At 50.8% G+C, this 20709-nt stretch overlaps 11 non-coding genes across 11 annotated transcripts; all 11 read right to left on the reverse strand.

Moving 5' to 3' along the window:
- Positions 1-1132: 1132 nt before the first annotated feature.
- Trnal-uaa (transfer RNA leucine (anticodon UAA)) lies at positions 1133-1216 on the reverse strand. Its single transcript has one exon. It is a non-coding gene; the product is annotated as a tRNA-Leu (tRNA).
- A 1765-nt stretch (positions 1217-2981) lies between these two features.
- Trnal-uaa (transfer RNA leucine (anticodon UAA)) lies at positions 2982-3065 on the reverse strand. The gene has a single exon. It is a non-coding gene; the product is annotated as a tRNA-Leu (tRNA).
- A 1765-nt stretch (positions 3066-4830) lies between these two features.
- On the reverse strand, positions 4831-4914 carry Trnal-uaa (transfer RNA leucine (anticodon UAA)). The gene has a single exon. It is a non-coding gene; the product is annotated as a tRNA-Leu (tRNA).
- Positions 4915-6679: 1765 nt separating this feature from the next.
- Trnal-uaa (transfer RNA leucine (anticodon UAA)) lies at positions 6680-6763 on the reverse strand. Its single transcript has one exon. It is a non-coding gene; the product is annotated as a tRNA-Leu (tRNA).
- A 1765-nt stretch (positions 6764-8528) lies between these two features.
- Positions 8529-8612, reverse strand: Trnal-uaa (transfer RNA leucine (anticodon UAA)). The gene has a single exon. It is a non-coding gene; the product is annotated as a tRNA-Leu (tRNA).
- A 1765-nt stretch (positions 8613-10377) lies between these two features.
- Trnal-uaa (transfer RNA leucine (anticodon UAA)) lies at positions 10378-10461 on the reverse strand. Its single transcript has one exon. It is a non-coding gene; the product is annotated as a tRNA-Leu (tRNA).
- Positions 10462-12226: 1765 nt separating this feature from the next.
- Positions 12227-12310, reverse strand: Trnal-uaa (transfer RNA leucine (anticodon UAA)). The gene has a single exon. It is a non-coding gene; the product is annotated as a tRNA-Leu (tRNA).
- A 1765-nt stretch (positions 12311-14075) lies between these two features.
- Trnal-uaa (transfer RNA leucine (anticodon UAA)) lies at positions 14076-14159 on the reverse strand. The gene has a single exon. It is a non-coding gene; the product is annotated as a tRNA-Leu (tRNA).
- Positions 14160-15912: 1753 nt separating this feature from the next.
- Trnal-uaa (transfer RNA leucine (anticodon UAA)) lies at positions 15913-15996 on the reverse strand. Its single transcript has one exon. It is a non-coding gene; the product is annotated as a tRNA-Leu (tRNA).
- A 1765-nt stretch (positions 15997-17761) lies between these two features.
- Trnal-uaa (transfer RNA leucine (anticodon UAA)) lies at positions 17762-17845 on the reverse strand. The gene has a single exon. It is a non-coding gene; the product is annotated as a tRNA-Leu (tRNA).
- Positions 17846-19610: 1765 nt separating this feature from the next.
- Trnal-uaa (transfer RNA leucine (anticodon UAA)) lies at positions 19611-19694 on the reverse strand. Its single transcript has one exon. It is a non-coding gene; the product is annotated as a tRNA-Leu (tRNA).
- Between the last annotated feature and the right edge of the window lie 1015 nt (positions 19695-20709).

Raw genomic sequence — 20709 nt, forward strand, 5'->3', positions numbered from 1 at the left:
GGCGCAAACAGCTTGTAGGGGAAGGCAGTGGTGGTGTGTCGGTCAGCGTGGTTGCTTCCCAAGTAGCTGATCCGGGTTCGAAACCCGGACACCACACGGAAGTTGTCTCCTTTACTCAGGAGAGTGTGTTCAACGCTACTTGACCTTCGAATTTCCGAACAGTTGTGGTACGAATGGTTTTCCTCCACCCCTCGTCTCGCTCCGCGAAGGCTAGTGCGGATTACGATTCACAGCATCGTGTGTCCTCATGTGTCGACTTGTCTCGACTTTGCTCGGCTGACGCGAAAGCTGACGCTTGCAAATGGCCGTATATGTAGAGGACTGGCGCTAGAAACGACTGGGAGACGCCAAATCGACAAACACACAACGGACTCTTTCATTTGACAGTGGCCGCAGGTTCGCCCCTGTGCGTACCGAGAAGCAAGAGAGGTGTCAGCGTGCTGGACCGCAGGATTTCCGCGCAGCAGACTCAAAAACTAAGGAAAAAGGCAAAACTGAAGAAACCAATAGCTCGCGGACTTCCTAGCTGGTCACCCACCTGAGTACTAACCACGCCCAACGCTGTCGAATTTCGGTGATCGGGCATGGACCCGTGTCTTTGGCGTGGCATACAAGTTGGCGAGAACGTCGCCAGACGGGCGGACGCCTTAGTCCTTGTACAGATCACTTGGGATTTGCCTTTTAGGGAAACAAAATGGAATAGCCCTTGGTGGGATCGAACCCACAGCCCCCTCGTTATTAGCATAATAACAGTCTAACTTGGTGAGCTTATTGCCCGCGCAATACGGCCGCTTCAGGACTCCACTACCCCAACCGCCGTTTCATCTATCTTTATTAAGGCCCTGCCATTCATTGAACCACGTACGTGTCACTGTTGACTCATTTTCGCCTGTCGCTTCGAGCCCAGAGCCACAACACAACGACCACGGAAACGTCCGTGAGAAGAGCTAAAACTCGACACAGGAAAAGTATGTTCCGCTATTTCTTTTTGACTGCTCAGCCTATGGGACGTGAGACGCCAGCACTGCTGCCACTGTCTTCCCTAGCAAAACCTCCATGGCGTGTTTCTGCGTAATTTACTTGTTCTACAACATGAATGGAGTAGGTTAGTTTCTGAATGATTAAAACGCATTGTCAGATGTGGGGTTCGAACCCACGCTCCCTTTCGGGAACCAGAGCTTAAATCTGGCGCCTTAGACCGCTCGGCCAATCTGACGTGTGAGACAACAGCCCCAGTGACTTCCGTCTCTAGCATTATCTCAAGAACCTGACTGCGAAATCTGTTTCGTTTTTCGGTAGGACGGAATTATGTCAGTCTTACAATATTTAAGGCGCAATGTCAGATGTGGCGTAGGAAACGCATCCCGCGCTCTTCCGTCGTATCCAGTTTGAACTGTAACCAGCACAACTGTATTTAGTAATAGGATAATTTCCACATTGACGCAAAAGAAAGCAGATATTAGCAAACGGCATCTAAGGCCGTTTCCTAGCAACAGCCACGCTGTGCATTACGTACTCGTGGGAAGCCAATGAAATACTTCGTGTGAGGATCGAACTGTCACCTTCACTTTACAATACTTAGGCACTGCCCCGGCGGTACCGACGCATACGTACTGAAACGTCTTTGGATCGTCAGTGAGTACTTCATATTAGAAATTTCGTGTTGGCCCTGATGTGCATTAAAGGGCAGATTTCTTCAGTGGAAGTCAGTTCTGCGCCTAGTCACAGTATATCGCCCTAGCAGCACCAGGAAAACGGGTTCAGATGTGTTCGCCTTCCACTCGGCGTTGAGCGCCTACAGCGAGATAGCCTTCGTCCTCTGGCGCCAGGAGGGAAGGCGACACATCACGGCGCAAACAGCTTGTAGGGGAAGGCAGTGGTGGTGTGTCGGTCAGCGTGGTTGCTTCCCAAGTAGCTGATCCGGGTTCGAAACCCGGACACCACACGGAAGTTGTCTCCTTTACTCAGGAGAGTGTGTTCAACGCTACTTGATCTTCGAATTTCCGAACAGTTGTGGTACGAATGGTTTTCCTCCACCCCTCGTCTCGCTCCGCGAAGGCTAGTGCGGATTACGATTCACAGCAACGTGTGTCCTCATGTGTCGACTTGTCTCGACTTTGCTCGGCTGACGCGAAAGCTGACGCTTGCAAATGGCCGTATATGTAGAGGACTGGCGCTAGAAACGACTGGGAGACGCCAAATCGACAAACACACAACGGACTCTTTCATTTGACAGTGGCCGCAGGTTCGCCCCTGTGCGTACCGAGAAGCAAGAGAGGTGTCAGCGTGCTGGACCGCAGGATTTCCGCGCAGCAGACTCAAAAACTAAGGAAAAAGGCAAAACTGAAGAAACCAATAGCTCGCGGACTTCCTAGCTGGTCACCCACCTGAGTACTAACCACGCCCAACGCTGTCGAATTTCGGTGATCGGGCATGGACCCGTGTCTTTGGCGTGGCATACAAGTTGGCGAGAACGTCGCCAGACGGGCGGACGCCTTAGTCCTTGTACAGATCACTTGGGATTTGCCTTTTAGGGAAACAAAATGGAATAGCCCTTGGTGGGATCGAACCCACAGCCCCCTCGTTATTAGCATAATAACAGTCTAACTTGGTGAGCTTATTGCCCGCGCAATACGGCCGCTTCAGGACTCCACTACCCCAACCGCCGTTTCATCTATCTTTATTAAGGCCCTGCCATTCATTGAACCACGTACGTGTCACTGTTGACTCATTTTCGCCTGTCGCTTCGAGCCCAGAGCCACAACACAACGACCACGGAAACGTCCGTGAGAAGAGCTAAAACTCGACACAGGAAAAGTATGTTCCGCTATTTCTTTTTGACTGCTCAGCCTATGGGACGTGAGACGCCAGCACTGCTGCCACTGTCTTCCCTAGCAAAACCTCCATGGCGTGTTTCTGCGTAATTTACTTGTTCTACAACATGAATGGAGTAGGTTAGTTTCTGAATGATTAAAACGCATTGTCAGATGTGGGGTTCGAACCCACGCTCCCTTTCGGGAACCAGAGCTTAAATCTGGCGCCTTAGACCGCTCGGCCAATCTGACGTGTGAGACAACAGCCCCAGTGACTTCCGTCTCTAGCATTATCTCAAGAACCTGACTGCGAAATCTGTTTCGTTTTTCGGTAGGACGGAATTATGTCAGTCTTACAATATTTAAGGCGCAATGTCAGATGTGGCGTAGGAAACGCATCCCGCGCTCTTCCGTCGTATCCAGTTTGAACTGTAACCAGCACAACTGTATTTAGTAATAGGATAATTTCCACATTGACGCAAAAGAAAGCAGATATTAGCAAACGGCATCTAAGGCCGTTTCCTAGCAACAGCCACGCTGTGCATTACGTACTCGTGGGAAGCCAATGAAATACTTCGTGTGAGGATCGAACTGTCACCTTCACTTTACAATACTTAGGCACTGCCCCGGCGGTACCGACGCATACGTACTGAAACGTCTTTGGATCGTCAGTGAGTACTTCATATTAGAAATTTCGTGTTGGCCCTGATGTGCATTAAAGGGCAGATTTCTTCAGTGGAAGTCAGTTCTGCGCCTAGTCACAGTATATCGCCCTAGCAGCACCAGGAAAACGGGTTCAGATGTGTTCGCCTTCCACTCGGCGTTGAGCGCCTACAGCGAGATAGCCTTCGTCCTCTGGCGCCAGGAGGGAAGGCGACACATCACGGCGCAAACAGCTTGTAGGGGAAGGCAGTGGTGGTGTGTCGGTCAGCGTGGTTGCTTCCCAAGTAGCTGATCCGGGTTCGAAACCCGGACACCACACGGAAGTTGTCTCCTTTACTCAGGAGAGTGTGTTCAACGCTACTTGATCTTCGAATTTCCGAACAGTTGTGGTACGAATGGTTTTCCTCCACCCCTCGTCTCGCTCCGCGAAGGCTAGTGCGGATTACGATTCACAGCAACGTGTGTCCTCATGTGTCGACTTGTCTCGACTTTGCTCGGCTGACGCGAAAGCTGACGCTTGCAAATGGCCGTATATGTAGAGGACTGGCGCTAGAAACGACTGGGAGACGCCAAATCGACAAACACACAACGGACTCTTTCATTTGACAGTGGCCGCAGGTTCGCCCCTGTGCGTACCGAGAAGCAAGAGAGGTGTCAGCGTGCTGGACCGCAGGATTTCCGCGCAGCAGACTCAAAAACTAAGGAAAAAGGCAAAACTGAAGAAACCAATAGCTCGCGGACTTCCTAGCTGGTCACCCACCTGAGTACTAACCACGCCCAACGCTGTCGAATTTCGGTGATCGGGCATGGACCCGTGTCTTTGGCGTGGCATACAAGTTGGCGAGAACGTCGCCAGACGGGCGGACGCCTTAGTCCTTGTACAGATCACTTGGGATTTGCCTTTTAGGGAAACAAAATGGAATAGCCCTTGGTGGGATCGAACCCACAGCCCCCTCGTTATTAGCATAATAACAGTCTAACTTGGTGAGCTTATTGCCCGCGCAATACGGCCGCTTCAGGACTCCACTACCCCAACCGCCGTTTCATCTATCTTTATTAAGGCCCTGCCATTCATTGAACCACGTACGTGTCACTGTTGACTCATTTTCGCCTGTCGCTTCGAGCCCAGAGCCACAACACAACGACCACGGAAACGTCCGTGAGAAGAGCTAAAACTCGACACAGGAAAAGTATGTTCCGCTATTTCTTTTTGACTGCTCAGCCTATGGGACGTGAGACGCCAGCACTGCTGCCACTGTCTTCCCTAGCAAAACCTCCATGGCGTGTTTCTGCGTAATTTACTTGTTCTACAACATGAATGGAGTAGGTTAGTTTCTGAATGATTAAAACGCATTGTCAGATGTGGGGTTCGAACCCACGCTCCCTTTCGGGAACCAGAGCTTAAATCTGGCGCCTTAGACCGCTCGGCCAATCTGACGTGTGAGACAACAGCCCCAGTGACTTCCGTCTCTAGCATTATCTCAAGAACCTGACTGCGAAATCTGTTTCGTTTTTCGGTAGGACGGAATTATGTCAGTCTTACAATATTTAAGGCGCAATGTCAGATGTGGCGTAGGAAACGCATCCCGCGCTCTTCCGTCGTATCCAGTTTGAACTGTAACCAGCACAACTGTATTTAGTAATAGGATAATTTCCACATTGACGCAAAAGAAAGCAGATATTAGCAAACGGCATCTAAGGCCGTTTCCTAGCAACAGCCACGCTGTGCATTACGTACTCGTGGGAAGCCAATGAAATACTTCGTGTGAGGATCGAACTGTCACCTTCACTTTACAATACTTAGGCACTGCCCCGGCGGTACCGACGCATACGTACTGAAACGTCTTTGGATCGTCAGTGAGTACTTCATATTAGAAATTTCGTGTTGGCCCTGATGTGCATTAAAGGGCAGATTTCTTCAGTGGAAGTCAGTTCTGCGCCTAGTCACAGTATATCGCCCTAGCAGCACCAGGAAAACGGGTTCAGATGTGTTCGCCTTCCACTCGGCGTTGAGCGCCTACAGCGAGATAGCCTTCGTCCTCTGGCGCCAGGAGGGAAGGCGACACATCACGGCGCAAACAGCTTGTAGGGGAAGGCAGTGGTGGTGTGTCGGTCAGCGTGGTTGCTTCCCAAGTAGCTGATCCGGGTTCGAAACCCGGACACCACACGGAAGTTGTCTCCTTTACTCAGGAGAGTGTGTTCAACGCTACTTGATCTTCGAATTTCCGAACAGTTGTGGTACGAATGGTTTTCCTCCACCCCTCGTCTCGCTCCGCGAAGGCTAGTGCGGATTACGATTCACAGCAACGTGTGTCCTCATGTGTCGACTTGTCTCGACTTTGCTCGGCTGACGCGAAAGCTGACGCTTGCAAATGGCCGTATATGTAGAGGACTGGCGCTAGAAACGACTGGGAGACGCCAAATCGACAAACACACAACGGACTCTTTCATTTGACAGTGGCCGCAGGTTCGCCCCTGTGCGTACCGAGAAGCAAGAGAGGTGTCAGCGTGCTGGACCGCAGGATTTCCGCGCAGCAGACTCAAAAACTAAGGAAAAAGGCAAAACTGAAGAAACCAATAGCTCGCGGACTTCCTAGCTGGTCACCCACCTGAGTACTAACCACGCCCAACGCTGTCGAATTTCGGTGATCGGGCATGGACCCGTGTCTTTGGCGTGGCATACAAGTTGGCGAGAACGTCGCCAGACGGGCGGACGCCTTAGTCCTTGTACAGATCACTTGGGATTTGCCTTTTAGGGAAACAAAATGGAATAGCCCTTGGTGGGATCGAACCCACAGCCCCCTCGTTATTAGCATAATAACAGTCTAACTTGGTGAGCTTATTGCCCGCGCAATACGGCCGCTTCAGGACTCCACTACCCCAACCGCCGTTTCATCTATCTTTATTAAGGCCCTGCCATTCATTGAACCACGTACGTGTCACTGTTGACTCATTTTCGCCTGTCGCTTCGAGCCCAGAGCCACAACACAACGACCACGGAAACGTCCGTGAGAAGAGCTAAAACTCGACACAGGAAAAGTATGTTCCGCTATTTCTTTTTGACTGCTCAGCCTATGGGACGTGAGACGCCAGCACTGCTGCCACTGTCTTCCCTAGCAAAACCTCCATGGCGTGTTTCTGCGTAATTTACTTGTTCTACAACATGAATGGAGTAGGTTAGTTTCTGAATGATTAAAATGCATTGTCAGATGTGGGGTTCGAACCCACGCTCCCTTTCGGGAACCAGAGCTTAAATCTGGCGCCTTAGACCGCTCGGCCAATCTGACGTGTGAGACAACAGCCCCAGTGACTTCCGTCTCTAGCATTATCTCAAGAACCTGACTGCGAAATCTGTTTCTTTTTTCGGTAGGACGGAATTATGTCAGTCTTACAATATTTAAGGCGCAATGCCAGATGTGGCGTAGGAAACGCATCCCGCGCTCTTCCGTCGTATCCAGTTTGAACTGTAACCAGCACAACTGTATTTAGTAATAGGATAATTTCCACATTGACGCAAAAGAAAGCAGATATTAGCAAACGGCATCTAAGGCCGTTTCCTAGCAACAGCCACGCTGTGCATTACGTACTCGTGGGAAGCCAATGAAATACTTCGTGTGAGGATCGAACTGTCACCTTCACTTTACAATACTTAGGCACTGCCCCGGCGGTACCGACGCATACGTACTGAAACGTCTTTGGATCGTCAGTGAGTACTTCATATTAGAAATTTCGTGTTGGCCCTGATGTGCATTAAAGGGCAGATTTCTTCAGTGGAAGTCAGTTCTGCGCCTAGTCACAGTATATCGCCCTAGCAGCACCAGGAAAACGGGTTCAGATGTGTTCGCCTTCCACTCGGCGTTGAGCGCCTACAGCGAGATAGCCTTCGTCCTCTGGCGCCAGGAGGGAAGGCGACACATCACGGCGCAAACAGCTTGTAGGGGAAGGCAGTGGTGGTGTGTCGGTCAGCGTGGTTGCTTCCCAAGTAGCTGATCCGGGTTCGAAACCCGGACACCACACGGAAGTTGTCTCCTTTACTCAGGAGAGTGTGTTCAACGCTACTTGATCTTCGAATTTCCGAACAGTTGTGGTACGAATGGTTTTCCTCCACCCCTCGTCTCGCTCCGCGAAGGCTAGTGCGGATTACGATTCACAGCATCGTGTGTCCTCATGTGTCGACTTGTCTCGACTTTGCTCGGCTGACGCGAAAGCTGACGCTTGCAAATGGCCGTATATGTAGAGGACTGGCGCTAGAAACGACTGGGAGACGCCAAATCGACAAACACACAACGGACTCTTTCATTTGACAGTGGCCGCAGGTTCGCCCCTGTGCGTACCGAGAAGCAAGAGAGGTGTCAGCGTGCTGGACCGCAGGATTTCCGCGCAGCAGACTCAAAAACTAAGGAAAAAGGCAAAACTGAAGAAACCAATAGCTCGCGGACTTCCTAGCTGGTCACCCACCTGAGTACTAACCACGCCCAACGCTGTCGAATTTCGGTGATCGGGCATGGACCCGTGTCTTTGGCGTGGCATACAAGTTGGCGAGAACGTCGCCAGACGGGCGGACGCCTTAGTCCTTGTACAGATCACTTGGGATTTGCCTTTTAGGGAAACAAAATGGAATAGCCCTTGGTGGGATCGAACCCACAGCCCCCTCGTTATTAGCATAATAACAGTCTAACTTGGTGAGCTTATTGCCCGCGCAATACGGCCGCTTCAGGACTCCACTACCCCAACCGCCGTTTCATCTATCTTTATTAAGGCCCTGCCATTCATTGAACCACGTACGTGTCACTGTTGACTCATTTTTGCCTGTCGCTTCGAGCCCAGAGCCACAACACAACGACCACGGAAACGTCCGTGAGAAGAGCTAAAACTCGACACAGGAAAAGTATGTTCCGCTATTTCTTTTTGACTGCTCAGCCTATGGGACGTGAGACGCCAGCACTGCTGCCACTGTCTTCCCTAGCAAAACCTCCATGGCGTGTTTCTGCGTAATTTACTTGTTCTACAACATGAATGGAGTAGGTTTGTTTCTGAATGATTAAAATGCATTGTCAGATGTGGGGTTCGAACCCACGCTCCCTTTCGGGAACCAGAGCTTAAATCTGGCGCCTTAGACCGCTCGGCCAATCTGACGTGTGAGACAACAGCCCCAGTGACTTCCGTCTCTAGCATTATCTCAAGAACCTGACTGCGAAATCTGTTTCGTTTTTCGGTAGGACGGAATTATGTCAGTCTTACAATATTTAAGGCGCAATGCCAGATGTGGCGTAGGAAACGCATCCCGCGCTCTTCCGTCGTATCCAGTTTGAACTGTAACCAGCACAACTGTATTTAGTAATAGGATAATTTCCACATTGACGCAAAAGAAAGCAGATATTAGCAAACGGCATCTAAGGCCGTTTCCTAGCAACAGCCACGCTGTGCATTACGTACTCGTGGAAAGCCAATGAAATACTTCGTGTGAGGATCGAACTGTCACCTTCACTTTACAATACTTAGGCACTGCCCCGGCGGTACCGACGCATACGTACTGAAACGTCTTTGGATCGTCAGTGAGTACTTCATATTAGAAATTTCGTGTTGGCCCTGATGTGCATTAAAGGGCAGATTTCTTCAGTGGAAGTCAGTTCTGCGCCTAGTCACAGTATATCGCCCTAGCAGCACCAGGAAAACGGGTTCAGATGTGTTCGCCTTCCACTCGGCGTTGAGCGCCTACAGCGAGATAGCCTTCGTCCTCTGGCGCCAGGAGGGAAGGCGACACATCACGGCGCAAACAGCTTGTAGGGGAAGGCAGTGGTGGTGTGTCGGTCAGCGTGGTTGCTTCCCAAGTAGCTGATCCGGGTTCGAAACCCGGACACCACACGGAAGTTGTCTCCTTTACTCAGGAGAGTGTGTTCAACGCTACTTGATCTTCGAATTTCCGAACAGTTGTGGTACGAATGGTTTTCCTCCACCCCTCGTCTCGCTCCGCGAAGGCTAGTGCGGATTACGATTCACAGCATCGTGTGTCCTCATGTGTCGACTTGTCTCGACTTTGCTCGGCTGACGCGAAAGCTGACGCTTGCAAATGGCCGTATATGTAGAGGACTGGCGCTAGAAACGACTGGGAGACGCCAAATCGACAAACACACAACGGACTCTTTCATTTGACAGTGGCCGCAGGTTCGCCCCTGTGCGTACCGAGAAGCAAGAGAGGTGTCAGCGTGCTGGACCGCAGGATTTCCGCGCAGCAGACTCAAAAACTAAGGAAAAAGGCAAAACTGAAGAAACCAATAGCTCGCGGACTTCCTAGCTGGTCACCCACCTGAGTACTAACCACGCCCAACGCTGTCGAATTTCGGTGATCGGGCATGGACCCGTGTCTTTGGCGTGGCATACAAGTTGGCGAGAACGTCGCCAGACGGGCGGACGCCTTAGTCCTTGTACAGATCACTTGGGATTTGCCTTTTAGGGAAACAAAATGGAATAGCCCTTGGTGGGATCGAACCCACAGCCCCCTCGTTATTAGCATAATAACAGTCTAACTTGGTGAGCTTATTGCCCGCGCAATACGGCCGCTTCAGGACTCCACTACCCCAACCGCCGTTTCATCTATCTTTATTAAGGCCCTGCCATTCATTGAACCACGTACGTGTCACTGTTGACTCATTTTCGCCTGTCGCTTCGAGCCCAGAGCCACAACACAACGACCACGGAAACGTCCGTGAGAAGAGCTAAAACTCGACACAGGAAAAGTATGTTCCGCTATTTCTTTTTGACTGCTCAGCCTATGGGACGTGAGACGCCAGCACTGCTGCCACTGTCTTCCCTAGCAAAACCTCCATGGCGTGTTTCTGCGTAATTTACTTGTTCTACAACATGAATGGAGTAGGTTAGTTTCTGAATGATTAAAATGCATTGTCAGATGTGGGGTTCGAACCCACGCTCCCTTTCGGGAACCAGAGCTTAAATCTGGCGCCTTAGACCGCTCGGCCAATCTGACGTGTGAGACAACAGCCCCAGTGACTTCCGTCTCTAGCATTATCTCAAGAACCTGACTGCGAAATCTGTTTCTTTTTTCGGTAGGACGGAATTATGTCAGTCTTACAATATTTAAGGCGCAATGCCAGATGTGGCGTAGGAAACGCATCCCGCGCTCTTCCGTCGTATCCAGTTTGAACTGTAACCAGCACAACTGTATTTAGTAATAGGATAATTTCCACATTGACGCAAAAGAAAGCCGATATTAGCAAACGGCATCTAAGGCCGTTTCCTAGCAACAGCCACGCTGTGCATTACGTACTCGTGGAAAGCCAATGAAATACTTCGTGTGAGGATCGAACTGTCACCTTCACTTTACAATACTTAGGCACTGCCCCGGCGGTACCGACGCATACGTACTGAAACGTCTTTGGATCGTCAGTGAGTACTTCATATTAGAAATTTCGTGTTGGCCCTGATGTGCATTAAAGGGCAGATTTCTTCAGTGGAAGTCAGTTCTGCGCCTAGTCACAGTATATCGCCCTAGCAGCACCAGGAAAACGGGTTCAGATGTGTTCGCCTTCCACTCGGCGTTGAGCGCCTACAGCGAGATAGCCTTCGTCCTCTGGCGCCAGGAGGGAAGGCGACACATCACGGCGCAAACAGCTTGTAGGGGAAGGCAGTGGTGGTGTGTCGGTCAGCGTGGTTGCTTCCCAAGTAGCTGATCCGGGTTCGAAACCCGGACACCACACGGAAGTTGTCTCCTTTACTCAGGAGAGTGTGTTCAACGCTACTTGATCTTCGAATTTCCGAACAGTTGTGGTACGAATGGTTTTCCTCCACCCCTCGTCTCGCTCCGCGAAGGCTAGTGCGGATTACGATTCACAGCATCGTGTGTCCTCATGTGTCGACTTGTCTCGACTTTGCTCGGCTGACGCGAAAGCTGACGCTTGCAAATGGCCGTATATGTAGAGGACTGGCGCTAGAAACGACTGGGAGACGCCAAATCGACAAACACACAACGGACTCTTTCATTTGACAGTGGCCGCAGGTTCGCCCCTGTGCGTACCGAGAAGCAAGAGAGGTGTCAGCGTGCTGGACCGCAGGATTTCCGCGCAGCAGACTCAAAAACTAAGGAAAAAGGCAAAACTGAAGAAACCAATAGCTCGCGGACTTCCTAGCTGGTCACCCACCTGAGTACTAACCACGCCCAACGCTGTCGAATTTCGGTGATCGGGCATGGACCCGTGTCTTTGGCGTGGCATACAAGTTGGCGAGAACGTCGCCAGACGGGCGGACGCCTTAGTCCTTGTACAGATCACTTGGGATTTGCCTTTTAGGGAAACAAAATGGAATAGCCCTTGGTGGGATCGAACCCACAGCCCCCTCGTTATTAGCATAATAACAGTCTAACTTGGTGAGCTTATTGCCCGCGCAATACGGCCGCTTCAGGACTCCACTACCCCAACCGCCGTTTCATCTATCTTTATTAAGGCCCTGCCATTCATTGAACCACGTACGTGTCACTGTTGACTCATTTTTGCCTGTCGCTTCGAGCCCAGAGCCACAACACAACGACCACGGAAACGTCCGTGAGAAGAGCTAAAACTCGACACAGGAAAAGTATGTTCCGCTATTTCTTTTTGACTGCTCAGCCTATGGGACGTGAGACGCCAGCACTGCTGCCACTGTCTTCCCTAGCAAAACCTCCATGGCGTGTTTCTGCGTAATTTACTTGTTCTACAACATGAATGGAGTAGGTTTGTTTCTGAATGATTAAAATGCATTGTCAGATGTGGGGTTCGAACCCACGCTCCCTTTCGGGAACCAGAGCTTAAATCTGGCGCCTTAGACCGCTCGGCCAATCTGACGTGTGAGACAACAGCCCCAGTGACTTCCGTCTCTAGCATTATCTCAAGAACCTGACTGCGAAATCTGTTTCGTTTTTCGGTAGGACGGAATTATGTCAGTCTTACAATATTTAAGGCGCAATGCCAGATGTGGCGTAGGAAACGCATCCCGCGCTCTTCCGTCGTATCCAGTTTGAACTGTAACCAGCACAACTGTATTTAGTAATAGGATAATTTCCACATTGACGCAAAAGAAAGCAGATATTAGCAAACGGCATCTAAGGCCGTTTCCTAGCAACAGCCACGCTGTGCATTACGTACTCGTGGAAAGCCAATGAAATACTTCGTGTGAGGATCGAACTGTCACCTTCACTTTACAATACTTAGGCACTGCCCCGGCGGTACCGACGCATACGTACTGAAACGTCTTTGGATCGTCAGTGAGTACTTCATATTAGAAATTTCGTGTTGGTCCTGATGTGCATTAAAGGGCAGATTTCTTCAGTGGAAGTCAGTTCTGCGCCTAGTCACAGTATATCGCCCTAGCAGCACCAGGAAAACGGGTTCAGATGTGTTCGCCTTCCACTCGGCGTTGAGCGCCTACAGCGAGATAGCCTTCGTCCTCTGGCGCCAGGAGGGAAGGCGACACATCACGGCGCAAACAGCTTGTAGGGGAAGGCAGTGGTGGTGTGTCGGTCAGCGTGGTTGCTTCCCAAGTAGCTGATCCGGGTTCGAAACCCGGACACCACACGGAAGTTGTCTCCTTTACTCAGGAGAGTGTGTTCAACGCTACTTGATCTTCGAATTTCCGAACAGTTGTGGTACGAATGGTTTTCCTCCACCCCTCGTCTCGCTCCGCGAAGGCTAGTGCGGATTACGATTCACAGCATCGTGTGTCCTCATGTGTCGACTTGTCTCGACTTTGCTCGGCTGACGCGAAAGCTGACGCTTGCAAATGGCCGTATATGTAGAGGACTGGCGCTAGAAACGACTGGGAGACGCCAAATCGACAAACACACAACGGACTCTTTCATTTGACAGTGGCCGCAGGTTCGCCCCTGTGCGTACCGAGAAGCAAGAGAGGTGTCAGCGTGCTGGACCGCAGGATTTCCGCGCAGCAGACTCAAAAACTAAGGAAAAAGGCAAAACTGAAGAAACCAATAGCTCGCGGACTTCCTAGCTGGTCACCCACCTGAGTACTAACCACGCCCAACGCTGTCGAATTTCGGTGATCGGGCATGGACCCGTGTCTTTGGCGTGGCATACAAGTTGGCGAGAACGTCGCCAGACGGGCGGACGCCTTAGTCCTTGTACAGATCACTTGGGATTTGCCTTTTAGGGAAACAAAATGGAATAGCCCTTGGTGGGATCGAACCCACAGCCCCCTCGTTATTAGCATAATAACAGTCTAACTTGGTGAGCTTATTGCCCGCGCAATACGGCCGCTTCAGGACTCCACTACCCCAACCGCCGTTTCATCTATCTTTATTAAGGCCCTGCCATTCATTGAACCACGTACGTGTCACTGTTGACTCATTTTTGCCTGTCGCTTCGAGCCCAGAGCCACAACACAACGACCACGGAAACGTCCGTGAGAAGAGCTAAAACTCGACACAGGAAAAGTATGTTCCGCTATTTCTTTTTGACTGCTCAGCCTATGGGACGTGAGACGCCAGCACTGCTGCCACTGTCTTCCCTAGCAAAATCTCCATGGCGTGTTTCTGCGTAATTTACTTGTTCTACAACATGAATGGAGTAGGTTTGTTTCTGAATGATTAAAATGCATTGTCAGATGTGGGGTTCGAACCCACGCTCCCTTTCGGGAACCAGAGCTTAAATCTGGCGCCTTAGACCGCTCGGCCAATCTGACGTGTGAGACAACAGCCCCAGTGACTTCCGTCTCTAGCATTATCTCAAGAACCTGACTGCGAAATCTGTTTCGTTTTTCGGTAGGACGGAATTATGTCAGTCTTACAATATTTAAGGCGCAATGCCAGATGTGGCGTAGGAAACGCATCCCGCGCTCTTCCGTCGTATCCAGTTTGAACTGTAACCAGCACAACTGTATTTAGTAATAGGATAATTTCCACATTGACGCAAAAGAAAGCAGATATTAGCAAACGGCATCTAAGGCCGTTTCCTAGCAACAGCCACGCTGTGCATTACGTACTCGTGGGAAGCCAATGAAATACTTCGTGTGAGGATCGAACTGTCACCTTCACTTTACAATACTTAGGCACTGCCCCGGCGGTACCGACGCATACGTACTGAAACGTCTTTGGATCGTCAGTGAGTACTTCATATTAGAAATTTCGTGTTGGCCCTGATGTGCATTAAAGGGCAGATTTCTTCAGTGGAAGTCAGTTCTGCGCCTAGTCACAGTATATCGCCCTAGCAGCACCAGGAAAACGGGTTCAGATGTGTTCGCCTTCCACTCGGCGTTGAGCGCCTACAGCGAGATAGCCTTCGTCCTCTGGCGCCAGGAGGGAAGGCGACACATCACGGCGCAAACAGCTTGTAGGGGAAGGCAGTGGTGGTGTGTCGGTCAGCGTGGTTGCTTCCCAAGTAGCTGATCCGGGTTCGAAACCCGGACACCACACGGAAGTTGTCTCCTTTACTCAGGAGAGTGTGTTCAACGCTACTTGATCTTCGAATTTCCGAACAGTTGTGGTACGAATGGTTTTCCTCCACCCCTCGTCTCGCTCCGCGAAGGCTAGTGCGGATTACGATTCACAGCATCGTGTGTCCTCATGTGTCGACTTGTCTCGACTTTGCTCGGCTGACGCTTGCAAATGGCCGTATATGTAGAGGACTGGCGCTAGAAACGACTGGGAGACGCCAAATCGACAAACACACAACGGACTCTTTCATTTGACAGTGGCCGCAGGTTCGCCCCTGTGCGTACCGAGAAGCAAGAGAGGTGTCAGCGTGCTGGACCGCAGGATTTCCGCGCAGCAGACTCAAAAACTAAGGAAAAACGCAAAACTGAAGAAACCAATAGCTCGCGGACTTCCTAGCTGGTCACCCACCTGAGTACTAACCACGCCCAACGCTGTCGAATTTCGGTGATCGGGCATGGACCCGTGTCTTTGGCGTGGCATACAAGTTGGCGAGAACGTCGCCAGACGGGCGGACGCCTTAGTCCTTGTACAGATCACTTGGGATTTGCCTTTTAGGGAAACAAAATGGAATAGCCCTTGGTGGGATCGAACCCACAGCCCCCTCGTTATTAGCATAATAACAGTCTAACTTGGTGAGCTTATTGCCCGCGCAATACGGCCGCTTCAGGACTCCACTACCCCAACCGCCGTTTCATCTATCTTTATTAAGGCCCTGCCATTCATTGAACCACGTACGTGTCACTGTTGACTCATTTTCGCCTGTCGCTTCGAGCCCAGAGCCACAACACAACGACCACGGAAACGTCCGTGAGAAGAGCTAAAACTCGACACAGGAAAAGTATGTTCCGCTATTTCTTTTTGACTGCTCAGCCTATGGGACGTGAGACGCCAGCACTGCTGCCACTGTCTTCCCTAGCAAAACCTCCATGGCGTGTTTCTGCGTAATTTACTTGTTCTACAACATGAATGGAGTAGGTTAGTTTCTGAATGATTAAAACGCATTGTCAGATGTGGGGTTCGAACCCACGCTCCCTTTCGGGAACCAGAGCTTAAATCTGGCGCCTTAGACCGCTCGGCCAATCTGACGTGTGAGACAACAGCCCCAGTGACTTCCGTCTCTAGCATTATCTCAAGAACCTGACTGCGAAATCTGTTTCGTTTTTCGGTAGGACGGAATTATGTCAGTCTTACAATATTTAAGGCGCAATGCCAGATGTGGCGTAGGAAACGCATCCCGCGCTCTTCCGTCGTATCCAGTTTGAACTGTAACCAGCACAACTGTATTTAGTAATAGGATAATTTCCACATTGACGCAAAAGAAAGCAGATATTAGCAAACGGCATCTAAGGCCGTTTCCTAGCAACAGCCACGCTGTGCATTACGTACTCGTGGGAAGCCAATGAAATACTTCGTGTGAGGATCGAACTGTCACCTTCACTTTACAATACTTAGGCACTGCCCCGGCGGTACCGACGCATACGTACTGAAACGTCTTTGGATCGTCAGTGAGTACTTCATATTAGAAATTTCGTGTTGGCCCTGATGTGCATTAAAGGGCAGATTTCTTCAGTGGAAGTCAGTTCTGCGCCTAGTCACAGTATATCGCCCTAGCAGCACCAGGAAAACGGGTTCAGATGTGTTCGCCTTCCACTCGGCGTTGAGCGCCTACAGCGAGATAGCCTTCGTCCTCTGGCGCCAGGAGGGAAGGCGACACATCACGGCGCAAACAGCTTGTAGGGGAAGGCAGTGGTGGTGTGTCGGTCAGCGTGGTTGCTTCCCAAGTAGCTGATCCGGGTTCGAAACCCGGACACCACACGGAAGTTGTCTCCTTTACTCAGGAGAGTGTGTTCAACGCTACTTGATCTTCGAATTTCCGAACAGTTGTGGTACGAATGGTTTTCCTCCACCCCTCGTCTCGCTCCGCGAAGGCTAGTGCGGATTACGATTCACAGCATCGTGTGTCCTCATGTGTCGACTTGTCTCGACTTTGCTCGGCTGACGCGAAAGCTGACGCTTGCAAATGGCCGTATATGTAGAGGACTGGCGCTAGAAACGACTGGGAGACGCCAAATCGACAAACACACAACGGACTCTTTCATTTGACAGTGGCCGCAGGTTCGCCCCTGTGCGTACCGAGAAGCAAGAGAGGTGTCAGCGTGCTGGACCGCAGGATTTCCGCGCAGCAGACTCAAAAACTAAGGAAAAAGGCAAAACTGAAGAAACCAATAGCTCGCGGACTTCCTAGCTGGTCACCCACCTGAGTACTAACCACGCCCAACGCTGTCGAATTTCGGTGATCGGGCATGGACCCGTGTCTTTGGCGTGGCATACAAGTTGGCGAGAACGTCGCCAGACGGGCGGACGCCTTAGTCCTTGTACAGATCACTTGGGATTTGCCTTTTAGGGAAACAAAATGGAATAGCCCTTGGTGGGATCGAACCCACAGCCCCCTCGTTATTAGCATAATAACAGTCTAACTTGGTGAGCTTATTGCCCGCGCAATACGGCCGCTTCAGGACTCCACTACCCCAACCGCCGTTTCATCTATCTTTATTAAGGCCCTGCCATTCATTGAACCACGTACGTGTCACTGTTGACTCATTTTCGCCTGTCGCTTCGAGCCCAGAGCCACAACACAACGACCACGGAAACGTCCGTGAGAAGAGCTAAAACTCGACACAGGAAAAGTATGTTCCGCTATTTCTTTTTGACTGCTCAGCCTATGGGACGTGAGACGCCAGCACTGCTGCCACTGTCTTCCCTAGCAAAACCTCCATGGCGTGTTTCTGCGTAATTTACTTGTTCTACAACATGAATGGAGTAGGTTTGTTTCTGAATGATTAAAATGCATTGTCAGATGTGGGGTTCGAACCCACGCTCCCTTTCGGGAACCAGAGCTTAAATCTGGCGCCTTAGACCGCTCGGCCAATCTGACGTGTGAGACAACAGCCCCAGTGACTTCCGTCTCTAGCATTATCTCAAGAACCTGACTGCGAAATCTGTTTCGTTTTTCGGTAGGACGGAATTATGTCAGTCTTACAATATTTAAGGCGCAATGCCAGATGTGGCGTAGGAAACGCATCCCGCGCTCTTCCGTCGTATCCAGTTTGAACTGTAACCAGCACAACTGTATTTAGTAATAGGATAATTTCCACATTGACGCAAAAGAAAGCAGATATTAGCAAACGGCATCTAAGGCCGTTTCCTAGCAACAGCCACGCTGTGCATTACGTACTCGTGGGAAGCCAATGAAATACTTCGTGTGAGGATCGAACTGTCACCTTCACTTTACAATACTTAGGCACTGCCCCGGCGGTACCGACGCATACGTACTGAAACGTCTTTGGATCGTCAGTGAGTACTTCATATTAGAAATTTCGTGTTGGCCCTGATGTGCATTAAAGGGCAGATTTCTTCAGTGGAAGTCAGTTCTGCGCCTAGTCACAGTATATCGCCCTAGCAGCACCAGGAAAACGGGTTCAGATGTGTTCGCCTTCCACTCGGCGTTGAGCGCCTACAGCGAGATAGCCTTCGTCCTCTGGCGCCAGGAGGGAAGGCGACACATCACGGCGCAAACAGCTTGTAGGGGAAGGCAGTGGTGGTGTGTCGGTCAGCGTGGTTGCTTCCCAAGTAGCTGATCCGGGTTCGAAACCCGGACACCACACGGAAGTTGTCTCCTTTACTCAGGAGAGTGTGTTCAACGCTACTTGATCTTCGAATTTCCGAACAGTTGTGGTACGAATGGTTTTCCTCCACCCCTCGTCTCGCTCCGCGAAGGCTAGTGCGGATTACGATTCACAGCATCGTGTGTCCTCATGTGTCGACTTGTCTCGACTTTGCTCGGCTGACGCGAAAGCTGACGCTTGCAAATGGCCGTATATGTAGAGGACTGGCGCTAGAAACGACTGGGAGACGCCAAATCGACAAACACACAACGGACTCTTTCATTTGACAGTGGCCGCAGGTTCGCCCCTGTGCGTACCGAGAAGCAAGAGAGGTGTCAGCGTGCTGGACCGCAGGATTTCCGCGCAGCAGACTCAAAAACTAAGGAAAAAGGCAAAACTGAAGAAACCAATAGCTCGCGGACTTCCTAGCTGGTCACCCACCTGAGTACTAACCACGCCCAACGCTGTCGAATTTCGGTGATCGGGCATGGACCCGTGTCTTTGGCGTGGCATACAAGTTGGCGAGAACGTCGCCAGACGGGCGGACGCCTTAGTCCTTGTACAGATCACTTGGGATTTGCCTTTTAGGGAAACAAAATGGAATAGCCCTTGGTGGGATCGAACCCACAGCCCCCTCGTTATTAGCATAATAACAGTCTAACTTGGTGAGCTTATTGCCCGCGCAATACGGCCGCTTCAGGACTCCACTACCCCAACCGCCGTTTCATCTATCTTTATTAAGGCCCTGCCATTCATTGAACCACGTACGTGTCACTGTTGACTCATTTTCGCCTGTCGCTTCGAGCCCAGAGCCACAACACAACGACCACGGAAACGTCCGTGAGAAGAGCTAAAACTCGACACAGGAAAAGTATGTTCCGCTATTTCTTTTTGACTGCTCAGCCTATGGGACGTGAGACGCCAGCACTGCTGCCACTGTCTTCCCTAGCAAAACCTCCATGGCGTGTTTCTGCGTAATTTACTTGTTCTACAACATGAATGGAGTAGGTTTGTTTCTGAATGATTAAAATGCATTGTCAGATGTGGGGTTCGAACCCACGCTCCCTTTCGGGAACCAGAGCTTAAATCTGGCGCCTTAGACCACTCGGCCAATCTGACGTGTGAGACAACAGCCCCAGTGACTTCCGTCTCTAGCATTATCTCAAGAACCTGACTGCGAAATCTGTTTCGTTTTTCGGTAGGACGGAATTATGTCAGTCTTACAATATTTAAGGCGCAATGCCAGATGTGGCGTAGGAAACGCATCCCGCGCTCTTCCGTCGTATCCAGTTTGAACTGTAACCAGCACAACTGTATTTAGTAATAGGATAATTTCCACATTGACGCAAAAGAAAGCAGATATTAGCAAACGGCATCTAAGGCCGTTTCCTAGCAACAGCCACGCTGTGCATTACGTACTCGTGGGAAGCCAATGAAATACTTCGTGTGAGGATCGAACTGTCACCTTCACTTTACAATACTTAGGCACTGCCCCGGCGGTACCGACGCATACGTACTGAAACGTCTTTGGATCGTCAGTGAGTACTTCATATTAGAAATTTCGTGTTGGCCCTGATGTGCATTAAAGGGCAGATTTCTTCAGTGGAAGTCAGTTCTGCGCCTAGTCACAGTATATCGCCCTAGCAGCACCAGGAAAACGGGTTCAGATGTGTTCGCCTTCCACTCGGCGTTGAGCGCCTACAGCGAGATAGCCTTCGTCCTCTGGCGCCAGGAGGGAAGGCGACACATCACGGCGCAAACAGCTTGTAGGGGAAGGCAGTGGTGGTGTGTCGGTCAGCGTGGTTGCTTCCCAAGTAGCTGATCCGGGTTCGAAACCCGGACACCACACGGAAGTTGTCTCCTTTACTCAGGAGAGTGTGTTCAACGCTACTTGATCTTCGAATTTCCGAACAGTTGTGGTACGAATGGTTTTCCTCCACCCCTCGTCTCGCTCCGCGAAGGCTAGTGCGGATTACGATTCACAGCATCGTGTGTCCTCATGTGTCGACTTGTCTCGACTTTGCTCGGCTGACGCGAAAGCTGACGCTTGCAAATGGCCGTATATGTAGAGGACTGGCGCTAGAAACGACTGGGAGACGCCAAATCGACAAACACACAACGGACTCTTTCATTT

This window comes from Schistocerca gregaria, chromosome 7 (assembly GCF_023897955.1).
Source record: "Schistocerca gregaria isolate iqSchGreg1 chromosome 7, iqSchGreg1.2, whole genome shotgun sequence".
Lineage (NCBI taxonomy): Eukaryota > Metazoa > Arthropoda > Insecta > Orthoptera > Acrididae > Schistocerca > Schistocerca gregaria.